Source organism: Hemitrygon akajei, chromosome 8 (assembly GCF_048418815.1).
Source record: "Hemitrygon akajei chromosome 8, sHemAka1.3, whole genome shotgun sequence".
NCBI lineage: Eukaryota > Metazoa > Chordata > Chondrichthyes > Myliobatiformes > Dasyatidae > Hemitrygon > Hemitrygon akajei.
The window spans coordinates 19859340-19878625 of NC_133131.1; the positions used below are offsets into that span (position 1 = coordinate 19859340).

Consider the following 19286-nt stretch of genomic DNA (forward strand, 5'->3'; position numbering starts at 1 on the left):
TGAGCAAGGGGCCCATGGACTCGAGTTTGGGAACCCCTGATTTCGAGTGAACATGCGGTTGGAGGATCAAAGGCTGCCCTATACCAAAAGACAGTTAAAAAATAGGGGGATAACACAATGATGCCACAACGGCATACCTATTAGAGCCAGTGTTTCACAGTTCCAGAGACTTGAGGCAATCCTGATTTCCCTGTCACCACACTCAGTCTGCCCTAAGAGTTCTGGATCAGAATAAATGGATTACATGGATACAGCAGGCCAGAAGGACCTGTTTCATATAACATCCAACAGTACAGTACATCCCTGCGCTACCTAATATAATCAATCTAACACTTCCCTCTTACACAGCCCGTTAACCCTGGATTTGCTTACATCATTGTGTCTAGCTAAGGTTCTTTTACAGTAAATGTCCCTGTTACATCAACGCCTACTACCAGCTCTGGCAGTGCATCCAGACACCCACCACTCTCTTTGGAGAAAAACCTACTTCTGAAATCTCCTCTAAACCTCCCTCCACTCACCTGAAGCAGATGACCCCTGGTATTGGCCATTGCCACCCTTTCCATACTAAATCTCTCTCTGACTCCTAAGGAAGTTCAAGCAGTAACCTAAACAAGTCTGAAGAAGCTAAACAAGAACTCACATTTTTATTACAGAGAAGCAGGACTGAGTGTCCCCTGTTTTGTTTTCCTCTTGACAATTCCTACACCACAACGAGTTTATCAAATTAAAACTGAATTGGTATCTAACAAATAAAGTACAGAGAGGTAAACCTCCAGTAAACAAGGCCGTAGTCTCAGAGGACATTGAACCTTGGGATTTGGAATTCCCAAAATATACTCACGTGGTTAAGCTGCAGGGCTCTGTTTATCTGATCAGGCAATTATATGAAAGTCAAGGTACTATGATTTTAGTCATGTTTTCCATTAGACTGTACCTATGTGAGTACTAAGATGAATTATGTAGCTTACTGATTCATAATGGAATTATGATTTCATAGAATCGTGATAGTCAAAGATGTTAGTGTCCATACTAATGAATTACACATTAACCAATAATTATAATCACTATAAATTGCAGTATTTATTAATCACTCTTCCACTATTTGGGATTAATGAAAGCTGAAACAATCTAGATGTTAAGTGAAAGCAGTATTAAAGGAGTTGTATGCAGAGTCATTTGAAATATTTTTAAGACAAAAAGCCTTTTCCTTCCAGTTCAAATTTCTTAAGGAATTCATAAGACAATAAGAGTTAGGAGCAGAATTAGGTCATTTGGCTCATCGAGTCTGCTCTGCTATTCAATTATGGCTGATCCATTTTTTTCCCTCCTCAGCCCCACTCCCTGGCCTTCTCCTTGTAACCTTTAATGCCAATCAAGAGCCTGTCAATCTCTGCCCTAAATACACCCAATGACTTGGCCTCCACAGCTGTCTGTGGTAATAAATTCCACAAATTCACCACCCTCTTTCAGTTAGTCCTGACGAAGGGTCTCAGTTCAAAACGTTGACTGTACTTCTCCCTATAGATGCTGCCTGGCCTGCTGTGTTCCACCAGCATTTTGTGTGTGTTGCTTGAATTTCCAGCATCTGCAGATTTCCTCGTGTTTGTGTTTTTAAACCCTATGACCAAAAGAAGTTTCTGTGCATTTATGTTTTAGAGCATAAGACCATAAGACATAGGAGCAGAATTAGGCCATTTGGCCCATTGAGTCTGCTCTGCCATTTCATCATGGCTGATCCATTTTTCCCCTCCTCAGTGCTACTCCCTGGCCTTCTTCCCATAACCTTCGATACCATGTCCAATCAAGAATCTATCAAGCTCTGCCTTAAATACACCCAATAACCTGGTCTCCACGGCTGCCTGTGGTAATAAATTCCACAAACTCACCACCTCCTGGCTAAATAAAAAGGATTTTAAATGGACGTCCCTCTATCCTGAGGCTATGCCCTCTTGTCCCAGACTCCGCCAGCATGGGAAAACTCATTTCCTCATCTAACCTATCTAGGCCTTTCAACATTCAATGAGATCCCCCTCCATCCTTCCAAATTCCAGCAAGTACAGATTCAGAGTCATCAAATGTTCCTCGTATGATAACTCCTTTATTCCCAGAATCATCCTTGTGAACCTCCTCTGAACCCTCTCTAATGCCAGCACATCTTTTCTTTGATAAGGAGCCTAAAACTGTTCATAATACTTAAGGTGAGGCCTCACCAGTGTCTTATAAAGCCTCAGCATCACATCCCTGCTCTGATATTCTAGACCTCTTGAAATGACTGCTAACATGGCATTTGCCTTCCTCACCACTGACTCAACCTGCAAGTTAACCTTTAGGATTCTACACAAGGACTCCCAAGTGCCTTTGCATCTCAGATTTTTGGATTTTCTCCCCATTTAGAAAATATTCTGCACATTTATTTTTTCTACCGATGTGCATGGCCACACATTTTCCAATTTTGTATTTCATATGCTACCTTCTTGCCCATTCTCCTAATTTGTCTAAGTCTTTCTGCAGCCTTCCTGTTTTCTCAACACTACCTGCCCCTCCACCAATCTACCTATCATCTGCAAACTTGGCAACAAAGCCATCTATCTATTCCATCATCTAAATCATTGATATACAGCATTAAAAGAAGCAGTCCCAACACCGACCCCTGCAGAACACCACTAGTCACTGGCAGCCAACCAGAAAAGGATTCTTTTAGTCCCACTCACTGTGTCCTACCAATCAGCCAATGCTCTGACTATGCTAGTAACTTTTCTATAATACTATGGGATCTTAACTTGGTAAGCAGCCTCATGTGTGGCACCTTGTCAAAGGTTGTCCGAAAATCCAAATATCCACTGCATCCCCTTTATCTATCCTACTTGTAATCTCTTCAAAGAATTCCAACAGTTTCATCAGGCAAGATCTTCCCTTCAGGAAACCATGCCTACTTTGTCCTATCTTGTCCTGTTTCACCAAGTATTCCATAACCTCATTCTTAACAATTAACTCCAACACCTTCCCAACTACTGAGGTCAGGCTAACTGGTCTATAATTTCCTTTCTGCTGCCTTCCTCCTTTCTTGAAATTTCTTGAAAATTTGCAATTTTCCAGTCCTCTGGCACCATACCAGAGTCCAATGATTTTTGAAAGATCATTGCTAATGCCTCCACACTCTCTACTGCTACCTCTTTCAGAACCCTAGGGTGCAGTTCATCTGGTCCGGGTGACTTATGCACCTTTAGGTCTTTCAGCTTTTTGAGCACCTTCTCCCTTGTAAAAGTAACTGTACACACTTCTCTGCCTTCACACCTTTCAACACCTGGCACGCTGATAGTGTCTTCCACAGTGAAGACTGATGCAAAATACTCATTTAGTTCATTTGCCATCTTCTTGTCCCCCATTATTATTTCTCCTGCCTCATTTTCTAGCGGTCCTATATCCACTCTCATCTTTCTTTTGTTTTTATTGTATTCTTGAAAAAGCTTTTCTCTATCCACCTTGATATTGTTTGCTAGCTTGCTTTCATATTTCATCTTTTCCCTACTAATGATTCTTTGAGTTGCTTTCTGTAGGTATTTAAAAGCTTCCCAATCCTCCATCTTCCCGCTAATTTTTGCTTTGTTGTATGCCGTTTCTTTTGCATTTACATTAACCTTGACTTCCCTTGTTAGCCACAACTGTATTATGTTGCCCTTTAAGTATATCTTTCTTTTTGGAACACATCTATCCTGCTCCTTCCTCATTTTTCCCAGACATACAAGCCATTGCTGTTCTGCTGTCATCCCTGCCAGCATTTCCTTCCAATTTACTTTGGCCAACTCCTCTCTCATACCACTGTAATTTCCTTTGCTCCACTGAAGTACTGATATGTCTCCCTATCAAATTTCAAGTTGAGCTCAATCATATTGTGATGACTGACTCCTAAGAATTCATTTAGCTTAAGCTCCTTTATCACCTCTGGTCCATTACACAATACCCAACCAGTATAGCTGATCCCCTAGTAGGCTCAGTGACAAACTGCTCTAAAAAGCCATCTCGTAAGTATTCAATAAATTCACTCTCTCGAGATCCATTACCAGCCTGATTTTCCAAAATACCTGCATGTTAAAATCTCCCATGACTAACATAACATGGCCCTTTTGACACACCTTTTTTATTTCCCATTGTAATTTGTAGTCCACATCCCAGCTACTGTTTGGAGGCCTGTGTATAACTGCAATCAGGGTCCTTTTACCCTTGCGGTTTCTTAACTCAACTCACAAGTATTCAACATCTTCTGATCATATGTCACATCCTTCCAATGATTTGATGCCATTTATTTTACCAGCAGAGCCACAGCACCTCCTCTGCCTACCTTCCCATCCCTTTGATACAATGTGTAACTTTGGACATTCAGCTCCCATCTACAACCATTCTTCAACCACGATTCAGTGATGGCCACACCATACCCGACAACCTGTAGAAGTGCACAAGATCATCCACCTTATATTTTATACTCCATGCATTGAGAAATAATACACTGAGTATCGTATTTGTTACCATTTTTGATTCTGCATCCTTAATGCATGGATACTCGCCCTGCTAACTGCAATTCTGTCCTATCTTCTGCCTGCCCTTCCTGATAGTCTGACTGCACGCTATCTTTGTGTTTTTATCATCAGTCCTCTGCTGAGTCAGGTTTTCATTCCCCTGCCAGATTAGCTTAAGAGCTTCCCTACAGCTCCAACAAATCTGCCTGTAAGAATATTGGTCCTCCTAGGGTTCACGTGCAGCCTGTCCCTTCTGTACAGGTCATACCTCCCCCAGACGAGGTGCCAATGATCCAAGAACCTGAAACCCTGCCCCCTGCATCAGCTTCTCAGCCATGCATTTATCTGCCAAATCATCCTGTTTCTATCCTAACTGGCACGTGGCACAGGTAGCAATCCAGAAATTACCACCCTGGAATTTCTGCTTCTCAGCTTTGTGCCTAGCTCTCTAAATTCTCTGTTCTTCTTTGCGCTTTTCCTTCTCAAGTCATTGGTACCAAGATATCTGGCTGCTCTCCCTCCCCCTCCAAAATGCTGTGGATGCAACCCAACATGTCCTTGACCCTGGCACCTGGGAGGCAACGTACCATCCAGGTGTCATGCTCACGTCCACAGAACCTCCTGTCTGTTCCTCTGACTATTGAGTCCCCTTTCAATTAATAGACCCCTCTTCTCCCTCTTTGCCTTCTGCACCATGGACCCAAGCTCAGTGCTAGCCAACCACTTTTTAATGTGAGAATGGAGTGGGATAAGTGTATACATTGCTTCACATTATTTGGCAGAGTCCGTCTGAGAGGTGACAAAATTCAAACTGCTGGAGGAAGTATACAGAACAAGTTGCATCTGTGGAGATAAATGGACGGCTGACAATTCAGCCAAGGCACTTCATAAATCGTGATGGAGGATCTTGACCCAAAAAGTCAATAATCCTCCATGGATGCTGCTTGACCAGCTGATTCCTGTTGCAACTTTTTTCTTTCTCCAAGATTACAAACTACACCGTCTCTGTGCCTCTATATTAATCTGGATATTTCATGTTCTCAGCCCAGGTTTAATGGAAATATACTGTCTGGCATCTTATACTCAAATATACAATACTTAGTTTGAAATATCTTTTAGAAATTTAAGTAAGGGAGGGGCCTCGTGTAAAGACATGGCTGAGGATGAAACATTTGCAAAGAAGTACAATAAATCAGGTTGCATCTGTGATGCATTACTCAAGACTTAAATCTGTTTCTCCTCCTCCCAAATCAATGTAGCTTTGTCTAAGAGGCTAATCTGATCAACAGAATAGATTTATATTACTTTTTAAACTAGATCATTTCAGTCCTGCTTTTGCATTACTAGTTTTACTACTTCATTCAAAGTCAAAATCAAAGTCAAAGTAAATTTATTATCAAATTATGTATATGTTACGGTATACTACCTTGAGATTCATTTTCTTACAGGCATTTATATGAAAATAAAGAAAGACAATAGAATGTATGAACAACTATACATAAACAAAGACTGACAAGCAACCAACATGCAAAAGAAGGGAGCCAGTATAAATAAAATACATAAATAATATTGAGAACGTGATTTGTAGAGTCCTTGAAAGTGAGTCTGTTATGGTTAGTGCAGTTATCCATGATGGTTCAAGAGCTGTAACTATTCCTGAACCTGGTGGTGTGGAACCTCAGGCTGTTGTACAGTATCTCGTTCCCAATGGCATTAGTGAGAAGAGAGCACGGCCTGGATAGCGGGTGTCTTTGACGATGGATGTTCCTTTCTTGTTGCACTGATCCATGTAAATGTACTCAATGATGGGCAGGCCTTTGCTTGTGATGGGCTGGGCTGTATCTACCACTTTCCATTCCCGGATATTGGTGTTTCCAAACCAGACTGTAATGCAACCAGTTGGAATATTCTCTGATGTGAATCTGTAGAAGACAATGTTTTGGGACATGCCAAATCTGTACAAATTTTTAAAGTAGAGGCACTGTTGTGTCTTCTTTGAGAAGGCACTTACGTGCTCATCCCAAGACAGATCCTCTGAATGCCAGGGTATTTAAAGTTGCTGATCCTTTCCACCTCTGATCCTGTAATGAGGACTGGCTTGTGGACCTCCAGCTTCTTTCTCTTGGAGTCAATAATCAGCTCTCTAATTGTGCTGATGTTGAGTGGGAGGTTGTTGTTGTGGCACCATACAATGCAATTAAACCCCCTCCATCCTGAGTTTAACATCTTATTGACCTGTTCCATAGTCATTGCTACAGTCAATAATTTCTCTATGATTTTAATACTGTTGATATTGGATACTTTTTCCAGAGTAGCACTGAATAGTGTAATCTATCAACAACTAAAGAGACTAGTGAGATTAAGATTTCAACTGGATAGCATCCTTCTATTCTTGGAATAAATCCAGTGAAAGGAATCTATGTACATTCCGGTATTAGCTGATTCTAGAACTTATTATCAACAATTTATATATTAATTATTATAAATTTGCATTGTTGTGATCTTACGTAAGTGACAATGACAACAAATTACGTATGTAGTTTTCAGGAATATTTTCCATATACACTCAGTGGCCACTTTATTAAGTACAGGTTTGGAACCCAATGTTATCTTCTGCTGCTGTAGCTCATCCACTTCAAGGTTCGACGAGTTGTGCGTTCAGAGATGCTCTTCTACACACCATGTTGTAACGTGTGGTTATTTAAGTTACTGTCACCTTCTTGTCAGCTTGAACCAGTCTGGCCTTTCTCCTCTGACCTCTCTCATTAACAAGGCATTTTTGCCCACAGAACTGCCACTCACAGGAAACTTCTTGTATTTTGCACCACTCTCTGTGGTGAATATTTATCCACATATGTTCCAAAATCAAAATTCTGGATGGGCTACCTACAAGGCACACAGTACTTAAATTGTCCTGCATTTAAATATTATGGATACTAACAGGTGCAGGGTGGAGATAAGTCTCAATCAAAGGAGGTGTAAGGGACTCCTTCTCTCCGCTAACCTGCAGGTCACCCTTGGGCAAGGTATATCATCTGCCTAGCACCGCCCGATCAGGGTCACGTGAAGTCATGGGAGCAGGTGGTGGATGGTTGTATGAGTAGATAGTGCTCATCATAATTCCTGGTTATGTGACCACTGATGCCAGCTGGACAATCTCTGAAGAGTATTGATAATGGCTGAGGTCACCCGTCTTGTAAAGTCACTGCCCAGAAGAAGGTGATGGCAAAGCACTTCTGTAGAAAAAATTGCCAAGAGTAATCGTGGTCACAGAGACCATGATCACCCACATCATACGACACGGCAATTAATGATGATGATGATGATGCTATTATTTGAGTAATAATATTTTATTATACAGTCCACAATAGAACACCTGGGCACTCACTAAAGTACTGTAAAATTGGGCGCCACAGTTAGCACAAAGCTCGGGTGTCCGAGTTCAGAATTCAATTCTGACATCATCTGTAATATGACTTGCAATACGTGGATTTCTCTGGCTGCTCCAGTTTCCACCCACACTACAAAGACTTACCAGTTAATGAAAGTGTCCTGTGATCAGGTTGTGGTTATTTGGGGGCTGCTGGGTGGTGTGTCTCTGAGGGCCGCAAGGATCTATTCCGTGCTGTATCTCCATAATAATAAACACCAAAAACCAAGGTGAGATCTGTGAAGTGTTCAGAAGGTTCCTTGTGCTGATTACAGAACGAATCACTCTATCAAAGATCTGATGTGACAGGAAGTTGGCAAGTACAGCGCCTCATCTGGAATTAAAATTAGATGGACAATGCTTCACTTTGGTTGCATAATCTTTATTAACAGCATTCTGCAGGATGGACAAAGAAGGGATTATCTGTAACAATCAACAAAGAAATGGAGATTAAAATCAACAGATTGCACAAGGTTGGCAAAAACCCAGAAGTGAATGGAAGAAAATGATTGGTCCAATCAGTTATGTGTCCTCAGGATGTCTGCACTTAGCTTTCTTTGGATAGAGCTATGTACAATGAGATAAAAAAAACATATTTCTCCAATTTAAATCGAATGAGATAATCCATATCCTTAAATGACTTTTAAGAACCTCCTATTCCACAAAAGTAAACCCTCACATCAGGGAGTCACCTGTCCACTTGCCTCTATTTTACTTTTGATATTCCCTTTCTTCTGACGGGTAAGTGAAAGGGAGAAACCTGATTTGGAATTCAGGCAGAGTTCAGAAGAGAAGCAAGCCATCAGCAGGATTAAGGAAAAGAGCCAGACATTCCAAAAGATTTAAGGGATTGGCCTGGGCCTGTTTATTAATGAGTAGAAACATTTTCACAATCAAACTTTTTTTTTCATGTGCACTTTTTCATAATTTGATGAAGCAAATGAAATCTTTTTCTGGTTTGTTGTAATAACAACAATAATTTATTTTTATATAGCATCTGTAATACATAGAAACATAGAAAAACTACAGCACCATACAGGCCCTTCGGCCCACAATGCTGTGTCAAACATTTACTTACTTTAGAAATTACCTAGGGTTACCCATAGCGTATCCGCCTCCACCACCGTTGCCGGTAGCCCATTCCACACACTCACCACTTTCTGCTCTTACGCCTGTGCCCCCTCCTTTTTGAGAATCACAAGATCGCTATTAATTCAGGTCAGGAGACCCAGGAAATGAGAGAGAGACGTTTGGAATGTTTGGCCCCTCGGCGATATAAAGCTACGGGAAACGGCCATTGTCTCTTGGAGACGGAATTGTGTATTGAATACTGTGCTTCGTGGAAGCCTTCGGGCAACGTGGGCTGGTTGGGGGATGGCATCATTCCACCCTGATTGACATCTGAGACCCCGTGAATGGGGATAAAAGAGGGTCTGTGGGAACAGCCCCTCAGACGCACCAGAAGAAACGCTAGAAATCCTGTAACAGCGTAATAGCGAAAGCCGGTGGAAAGCCACATGCGTCCTTTTCCATTTGCCTTGGAATTGGTGGGCCTTGCCACAGAAGAACGGCTCTAGCTAACAACAAAGGAGAAATCAGCCCCCAACGACTTTCGAAGGATTGACATCATAAAAGGAATGGGCAAGTTTTAATCCGTCTCTCTCTCACCAAAAGCTGCAGCTTGAATGAACTTGAGTGACTTTTATATTTCCATCGGACAATACATTATCCCCTAGACAACGATAGAGTTATTTCTTATTGATTATTATTATATCCACGCTTTTAGACTTAGTATTGACGACGTATATTATCTGTATGGTTGTATTGATATTATTTTTGTGCATTTTTATCAATAAATACTGTTAAAAATAGTACCATCAGACTTCAACGGATCTCTCTATCTTTGCTGGTAAGTGACCCAGTTACGGGGTACATAACACTGTGTAAAAAAACTTACCCCTGACATCTCCTCTGTATCTACTTCCATGCACCTTAAAACTGTGCCCTCTCGTGTTAGCCATTTCAGCCCTGGGAAAAAGCCTCTAACTATCTATACAATCAATGCCTCTCGTCATCTTATACACCTCTATCAGGTCACCTCTCATTCTCTGTCGCTCCAAAGAGGAAAGGCTGAGTTCACTCAACCTATTCTCATAAGGCATGCTCCCCAATCCAGGCAACATCCTTGAAAATCTCCTCTGCACCCTTTCTATGGTTTCCACATCCTTCCTGTAGTGAAGCGACCAGAACCGAGCACAGTACTCCAAGTGGGGACTAATCAGGGTCCTATATAGCTGCAACATTACCTCTCGGCTCTTAAACTCAATCCCACAGTTGATGAAGGCCAACACACCATATGCCTTCTTAACCACAGAGTCAACCTGCTTAGCAGCTTTGAGTGTCCTATGGACTTGGACCCCAAGATCCCTCTGATCCTCCACACTGCCAAGAGTCTTACCATTAATGCAATATTCTGTCATCATATTTGACCTACCAAAATGAACCACTTCACACTTACCTGGGTTGGACTCTATCTGTTACTTCTCAGCTCAGTTTTACATCCTATCAATGTCCCGCTGTAACCTCTGACAACCCTCCACACTATCCACAACACCCCCAAACTTAGTGTCATCAGCAAATTTACTAACCCATCCCTCCACTTTCTCATGCAGGTCATTTATAAAATCACGAAGAGAAGTAACACTTAGCAAGTTGGTTCGCAGGGGAATTACCAAGCAAAATTGGCATAGTGCCCAAAGGCAAACACGAATAAAAAGTAGGCCAAGGTGCATCTGCAAGAGGAACAAAATGTAAAGTTCAGGAAGGTAATTCCAGAGCTTGATGCCTTGGAAGTTGAAGGCAAGCTGCCAACAACAGAGTGATTAAAATCAGGGAGATTTAGGTGGTCAGAAATGTAAGAAAACATGCAAAAAATTGATGGACTTTCATTTATACAGTATTTTACAAGATGTCCCTCAACACTTTAAATAAGAACTTTATTGATTTACAACCAATGAACCATTTTTAAAATATTTGTTTTAATATCCAAAGCTTGGCAGATGAATTATACACAGTTTGTTCATGTAAGCAGCAACATTCACATGATCTGCTTCACTGATGCTAGGTAAAGGTTAAATATTGGCCAGGACAATTGGGATATCTTTCTTCCTCCATTTTGAAATATCAAGTTTTTTTATGTTCACCTAAGGCTTTGGTTTACTGTCTTTTTGGAAGGTGGCAGCCCTGACAATTTAACACTCCCCAAGTACTGCACAGGACTACAAGCTGAGATCTCTTGGCTGGGATTTGAACCGGCAACCTCAAGATCCTAATGCAAAAGTGCCTGTAATTGAGCTACAAGAGGCACCATGAAAAGTTGTGGCATTCACTGAGAAGAAGTAAAAATGCTAAAAAGAGGTGAAGCATTTTAAAATTGTAACTAATGTAGTTCAGAAAGAAAAAAAGGTGGGTGGACTGGACTTGCTGCTAATTGCGGAGCAAACAGATATTGTGGGGGTCAAATTTAAATTTTACAATTGGTGCAGATGTGGAGCTATTTACGGATATTCAGAGCAACGTGCAGTAAATGCTGGAGGAATTCAGCAGGCCAGGCGACATCTGTGGAGAAGAATAAACAGTCAACATTCTGGGCCGAGACTGATGTTCCGATGGAAGGTCTCCATAGATATTTCCTGACCTGCTGAGTTCCTCCAGCATTTTGTGTGCATTACTCTGCATTTCGGCATTTGCAGACTCTCTTGTGTTTAGGAATATCCTGAGGTGAATAAGGGCATTCAGCAGTGAATTAACCGAGGCAAAGTTTGTACAGTGTTACAGAGGTGGAAATAGATTATCGTTGTTGAAAGTTCACCTTGAGCTCTAGTATCACACTAAGATAATCAACAGGATTTTAGCTTCATGGTTATACTGTGAGAGATCAAGGTGATGGACAGTGATTGAAGTTTGGGATGCTGTGCCAGACTTCACGCTGCTTAATTGGAAGAAATTTCAGAATCAGAATCAGAATCTGAATCAGGTTTATTAACACTATCTTATATTATTGTTTTGTGCGAAGGCACAGTATATAACACAGAAAATAAATAAATAGTGCAAAAAAGAATAATAATGAGGTAGTGTTCATAGCTCCATGTACTGTTCAGAAATCTGATGACAGAAGGGAAAAATCTGTTCCTGAGTTGATGAGTGTGGGTCTTAAGACTATGGTACCTCCTCCCAGCAGTGGCAAAGGGAAGTGGGCATGTCCCAGATGGTGAGGTTCCTTAGTGATGGAGCTTTGACAATCTGATGAAATGCCACCAAATTGAAATGTTAACTCTATTGATTTTGCGGCGGCTACCCGACCCACTGAGGTTCTCTGGTCTTTTCTGTTTTTATTTACTTAGTTAGAAGTAGCAGAAGGGTAAATGAAGTTGGGATAAAGTAACGCTAGCAGTTATCAATATACATGTGGAAATAGACACTGTTGTTTAGGAGAAGTTGTAGAGTACTCATTTATAAATGAGAACTAATGGAGCATTACATGCAGATAAATGAAGGCTCCAGAGATAACAGTGGGGAAATGGGAGTAGAAGCTATTGCCAGTAATTTCCTAAGATTTTTAAAATGGATATTGATAGTTCTTGATTAATAAGGATGTCAAAGGTTATGGAGAGACGGCAGGAGAATGGTGTTGAAGGGGAAGATAAATCAGCCATGATTGAATGGCAGAGCAGACTTGATGGGCCAAATGGCCTATTACTGTTGCTTGTCCCATGGTCTTATGGTTGCCTTGAAACAGACCAGTGGTTCCCAAACTATTTTAGGTTACAGCCCCCTTGGCTCCCAGACCACATCCCCAGTGCCCCCCCCCCTCTGTTTCTGGCCATTACATATAAAATATAAAGAATTTTGATTTATGATGGACAGTGAAAGATAATGGGAACTGCAAGTTCAAAGCAGTGATAAATACTTGAAAAGCTATTCAGATCCATTTGAAGCTACAAATAAATTTATTTATTAATTTAATTATAGTGAAAATAATATTTTATAAACCATTTTAGAGTGTACATTAGTAGTCCAACCACTCACGACTCCATTGGTTTTTCACCTTTCAGTGAAATAGATGGGCTTGGTGTAGTGATATCAGCTTCTCAACATCAGGCTGAATGTCACGGAGAAGGAGTCACAGACTCCCAGGTTCAGTAATTTGCTGCCTGTTTCGTTGCTTTGAAAGAAGTTGGATGACTGCACTGAAACTGCGCTCCACTAAAAATGATGTTGGAAAGGCAATAAAGTGGCCGCTCAGGCTACGTCCACGCTACGCCAGATAAATCCGTAACCGAAGCTTCTTCTCTTTGTTTTTACCCTCCGTCCGCACTAAAACGGCGTTTTCCTCCCCAAAACTGGAGCTTTTCAGAAACGCTCTCTAAAGCGTGTAATTTTGAAAACGCCAGATTGGCCGGAGCAGTGTGGACGAGGTAACTGGAGAAATCTAAAAAACGCTGTCATGACGTGCTGGAACAGATGGTGACGGCAGCGCGCCATTTCATTGTTTCCTTGAATGCAACCTAACAATTTCAGAACAGACAGCAACGAGACTGAAGCCAGTAGAGTTAGAAATGTACTCACCAAATACTTTGACCCATAACTTACTGAATAAATACGTTTGTAAGTATACTCACTTTAAAGAGCAAACACAAGGAAATCTGCAGATGCTGGAAATTCAAACAACACACTCAAAATGCTGGTGGAACACAGCAGGCCAGGCAGCATCTATAAGGAGAAGCACTGTCGACTGGACTGACGAAGGGTCTCGGCCCGAAACGTCGACAGTGCTTCTCCTTATAGATGCTGCCTGGCCTGCTGTGTTCCACCAGCATTTTGTGAGTATACTCACTTTGCCCTGTTTTCTGTCCTTGCTCGTATGAAGGTGGTTTACCTATTTATGCAATTACTTCTCTGACGATAGATGTGTAACAGCCTAATGTAACATTGTATGGAAATACAAGATAACACTGATGCAGACATGTTTTATACATTTAACAAGGTGCTTTATTAATGCAACAGAGTTAGTCAGTTTTTCAATGTTCATTGTCAGCCGGGTCAATCTGTCATTAAACTCCCTGTCGGTTGCCACCGTACGCTCCAGTATTTGTTTTTTTTTACTTTTAAGTTCTCCTGCACGAGAGCCAACAGCTGTCCATCATTTTAAGTTTTTCTAGTCTGTAACTACACAAATGCGCACTTTCACGGCGAGATTCGACACCAAACATGTCGCTTGTTTTTGGTAGATGTGTCCTGCGCATGCGCAGTAGGAGATTCATCGAAATCTCCATTTCAATGTGGACAGAGATATTTTTAAAAACGCATAGTGTGGATGCCTATCATTTTTACGCGAAAGCAGCGTTTTCAAAATTATCTGGTCTAGTGTGGACGTAGCCTTAGTGTGTATATATTACTTTCTTTCAGAATGCAGTCTTTGTAATAATGGCCATTAACAAAGCATGACCACACTTAGGCACTCTGCTTTGATAGGTGGACTGAAAAAGGGGAGGGCAGCTGTAGATGATGGACTTATACCCCAGTGAGATGGGGACATGCCTGTTCTAGCAGGTGAAATCACCTCCAGCAGACTGGGAGGTTGAGATCAACAGTGAGATCCAGTGGTCAGGAAGGCAACTCTGCAACACTCTATGGAGAGCAAAGGACTTGACGAGGCACAAAAGAATTCATTGTCATTGTGACCAAGGAAGACTCCAAATATGATGAATATTCATAATACTGGACCCAGACTTCCAGGGTTGAGAGAGAGTGGAACTTCCCCAGTGCACCGGTTTTTCCACTTTAAAAAACTCTCCCGCACATGCTTTCTGTCATTGTCAGATATGGCAGACATATGGACCATATGGATCTTGATTGGATAATTTTCTTACGACCCCATGAAGGGACTTAGTTTTCGGTGACACGTTGGACATTCTAACATACCTCATGAATGTAACATTTCAATAAGGTGCAGGCATTGCCTTTGAATAACATGACTTCATTCATACTGATGTCACATCATGGAGATAAGAGTTCTTGCACCCGAAGCCCTCTCTAAAGAGCTGTCCAGTTGAATTCTTTGCAGGATAAGAGGACGGTGCCACTGTAATCATTGGTGAAGATTGCTGATCGCTGGTATTCATTAACTATGATCAAACAGGCTAGAATAAAGGAACTGCTGATTTTGGACAAAGCGTAAGTTTTCTTTCAGAAAGCGGGCACAGTAATTATGGTCATGGACTGAAAAATCACAATAACAAAAGTATGGGAGTGGTGCTTAGATGCCTAGTCATGGCTCAGCATGGAAACCATTTGTGTCAAAAACAAATAGCCCCTGTCGCTCTTTTTAGAGATTATATTCCCTTTGGCACTCTTTCTACAGTGAATAGCTTAATACACTTTGCAACAAGTATTCCCTTGACACATGGCTCATGACAACAGCATTTGTGACCAGTGTAGAAAAAACACTACACTCTGCCATGAGGTAAAGACAACGTGCCATGTCATCCTGGCAGAGCTGCGAGTTTGAACCTTGTTGTGGAAAAGAGAGGCAGAGTACTTGTTAACGTCCTGATGGTCTGATGGCCCAAAATCTTGATTCTTTATTCAGCTGTCTGACCTGCTGAGTTTCTCCAGCATCTTGTGTGTGTTAATCTTGCTAGTTTGCTCTGATGCTGAAATTGGCATCCCTTATTCTCCCATTGATACAGCAAAGCAACAAAATGAGACTGTCCCATGTTTGTCTTTAAGTGGTAGACTCCACTCATCAGTGACTCGAACTGACCTTTGTGCATCATTAATGAATGCGCCATTCAGTACCAAATACAACAATGCACATTGTGAGATGTAGGCAAATCTTTACTTATTATTCTTGTGTTGTGCAATCCTTTCCACAATATACTGGGAGCATTTTTCACATCACAGTGACATAGAGGCAATGCTGCAGAATTGCTGATTGTAGTGTCCCTGCATTATAAAATCACACCACTAAAGAAAGGAAACATTATCAAATTAGCACTAATATACATCAGAGTCAAAACAAGGCTACACTAAATTCACTTGTGAGGTTGGAGTGTACTAGTACACTTAGAGCTTATCATTCCGCACACTCCAATCATCTCCCATTTTGAAAATCTGTAATTAGCAAATATTCACTCATGCAATTAATCATTACATTTAATCTTCATACATTTCAGTTTAATAGATGAAAGTTCAGTTTATCTTCTCAGCTAGGTTCATGTGCTTGTAAAAATTTTTCTTCAGACTATCACTCCATTGGATAAATTAGCCATTGTCATCGAATACCCCCAGGCCACATCCCTGGCATCATTATGCTCAGCTATCTGAGAGCTCAGGCTGGAAATCCTGAGTGCAGATTCCCAAAGCAGACATACTGTTCAGATCCACTACAGCAAGGGGTTTTCAGGAGGGCAGATGCAAAGACTTGATGAAGGAGTGTAATGTCCTTATTAATGTGCAGTGGGCACTCGTTCATAATAATATAAACTGAAGAAGCAACTGGGAAGGAATTGAGCACCATGAGTCTCTTTGGGAGTAAGAGCAACTGGGCAGAAAGCACTCCTTCAACCACATCTGGCAACAGCATAATGCAGTGTAAAGTCTGAAGGATGAAAACAAATAGTAAACGTAACAAAACCGTTCTCAAATAATCAGAAATCATGAGAAATTTCTTTTTAATTAATGCAACTGTAACTTTTAATAATAACACTATATATTGCAAAGTATAGCTTTCCTGTGATTTCCCCCCAACTATCTATCATGTTCATAACAACAGTTTCAACAGTTACTTACTACCTGCTTCTGAGACTTTCTGCAGAAGAAAGTTCCAGCAAGTGAGGAACTTCACCCAAATGCTATCACTGAACATCCTCACATCTGTGTTATGAGTTGGACAAAGCCTTATTCCAGACACTTGGTCAGAGTCCAGAGCGCAGTACAGAGGAAGTGTCTGAAGAACTGTCTTTTGCATCAGATGGTAAACCAAATCCCCTTATCTGCTAATAGATACAAAACATCTCACAACATTAATACGAGGAAGAACAAGAGGGTTATTCTTGGAGCTCTGTAACCCTCAATCAAATATTAATGCAATATCTAATTACTGAGTTTCCTGTATTGTAACAGTGACAGAAATACATCATTGGCTGTGAAGCACTTTGGGATGTGATAGAAAAGTGACAAACATGTGCTACTTTAAAATAATCCTGCAAATGTAGAGCACCAATTGGGAAGCAAAAGGAAGGAAAAGCATTTCCAGGGGATCAAACAGGAATAAGTAGTGTTTTGGGAAGGAGAATAAATGTGAGTGAGGGATGGCTGGGAAGCAAATGGGAGAAGCTTATTGGCTGAGATTGGAACATTGAAGGAAAACAACAAACACAACGTTGGGGAAGGGAGGATAGAGAATGGCACCATTTAATTATTGTGGGGTAACCAGATGTTGGATGGAAGTCAACTAAGTTGGAAAGGGAGTATTGAGTACTCTAACATTAATAATAACATATTAATTGATGTTTTTATAATAGAATAATGCCTTCAGAACAGCATTTTCCCCTCTGCCTTCAAATTTCTGAATGATCCATGAACTCATAAACACTACATCAATGTTTTTAATTATTTTTTATTATTGTAACTTATAGTAATCTTTATGACCTGCACTGTACTGCTGCCATAAAACAAGACATTTCATGAGCTATGTTCCTCCCTGTGCCTTGTTTGGCACATCAGGCAGCAACCTTGCTGTTTCTTTAGCGTTTGTCTGTTTTACGAAGAGAAGTTGCTAGCTCACCACTCAACCCAGCATGGATGGAAAGAGTTCCAGGAGATGGCCGGATTTGAACCTGAGTCCTCTTGTTCCAAGGTCTGGGTACAGATACCACTACACTACCAACACAGACTTCATGAACTATGTTAGCGACAATAAACCAGATTTTGACTAGCTTCTACTCTCCTCCTGAGGGTTTCCGGCTGGATGGCAGGGTCCAGACACAATCTACAGATTCTGCCTCAAAGTGGGGTCAGAGATGCTCGACAGGGCAGATGTGTAGATTGTTTGGGAAAGTCTTTGCCCCAAAGAGATTTGAACGCCCAGTGCCTGGGGCTGGTTCTCCTTTGCTAGATTGAGTGGTTCCTAGGCCCAGGATTCCTGTATGTCACTGAGAATGCCACAGTTTGAAAGAAGCTCTGAGCTGCAGAATTCCTCTTGGTGTGTGTGTGTGTGTGTGTGTGTGTGTGTGTGTGTGTGTGTGTGTGTGTGTGTGTGTGTGTGTGTGTGTGTGTGTGTGTGTGTGTGTGTGTGTGTGTGTGTGTGTGTGTGTGTGTGTGTGTGTGTGTGTGTGTGTGTGTGTGTGTGTGTGTGTGCGTGTGCGTGTGTGTGATTTTTATATTAAAGAGTAAGAGAGATGATGCTCCTGTTGATTCTATTTGATGTTCCTCAAAAATCTCGAACAAAGGTATACTTTATACTGACCTTATTGCAATAGTCATACAAATAAAACTTACCAATTCGTATCAAGCCATTCATTGGTACTGAATGTCAGCAGTATTATATGGCTGTTGGACATGATGAAACACATCTTTGTTTTGTGATTGACATTGAAAAAGAAAGGGTTGTTATAAGAAATAGCCAAGGAGGCTCTTGGGTACTCCTTCAGCAATGAAATAAAAGCCTTCACAACCACTTTCCCTTAGATAAATCAAAGGTGCCCCATGCTGAAGTGAAGACCCCTTGAGAAAATGACTGACTTTAGAATGGCTCAGTCAGTCTTTTCAACATACATGGGGGTTTCCACAGGGAATGTACAAGGAGGTGGATATATCATGTATCACTGCTTATGGATACTTCACAAAGGAAACAAACTCATGTTAGGCAAATATAAAGAATAGATAATAAAGCAAATAAAACTAGAAGGCAATAAACTGACACTCCAGATTCAACATTCAAGATTGAAGATTGTTTAATGTCATTCCCAGTACACAAGTTGAAAGGAGAACGAAATAATTTTTATTTTGGATCCGATGCAGCACAAAAAATACAATAAGATAAATAACAAAATAATAAAAAAGCACAATAAATATAAATACATAGATTAATTGTATGTACATAAGGTGACACTAGGCACAGCAGTCTCAGTGCATAAGGTGACTCTGACAGAAAATGACAAAGTAGTGGTGGTGGGAGATGTGGAGGGTGGGTTAGTGGTCGAAGGTGTTGATCATTTACTGCTTGGGGGAAGTAACTGTTTTTGTGTCTGGTGGTCCTGGCAAGAACACTACAA

At 41.1% G+C, this 19286-nt stretch overlaps 1 protein-coding gene across 4 annotated transcripts in view; it reads left to right on the forward strand.

Annotated features, from left to right (window-relative positions):
- The window catches only part of ankrd13b (ankyrin repeat domain 13B), a 483016-nt gene that overhangs the window by 28035 nt on the left and 435695 nt on the right, over positions 1–19286 (forward strand). The gene's annotated exons all lie outside the window — the stretch shown is intronic.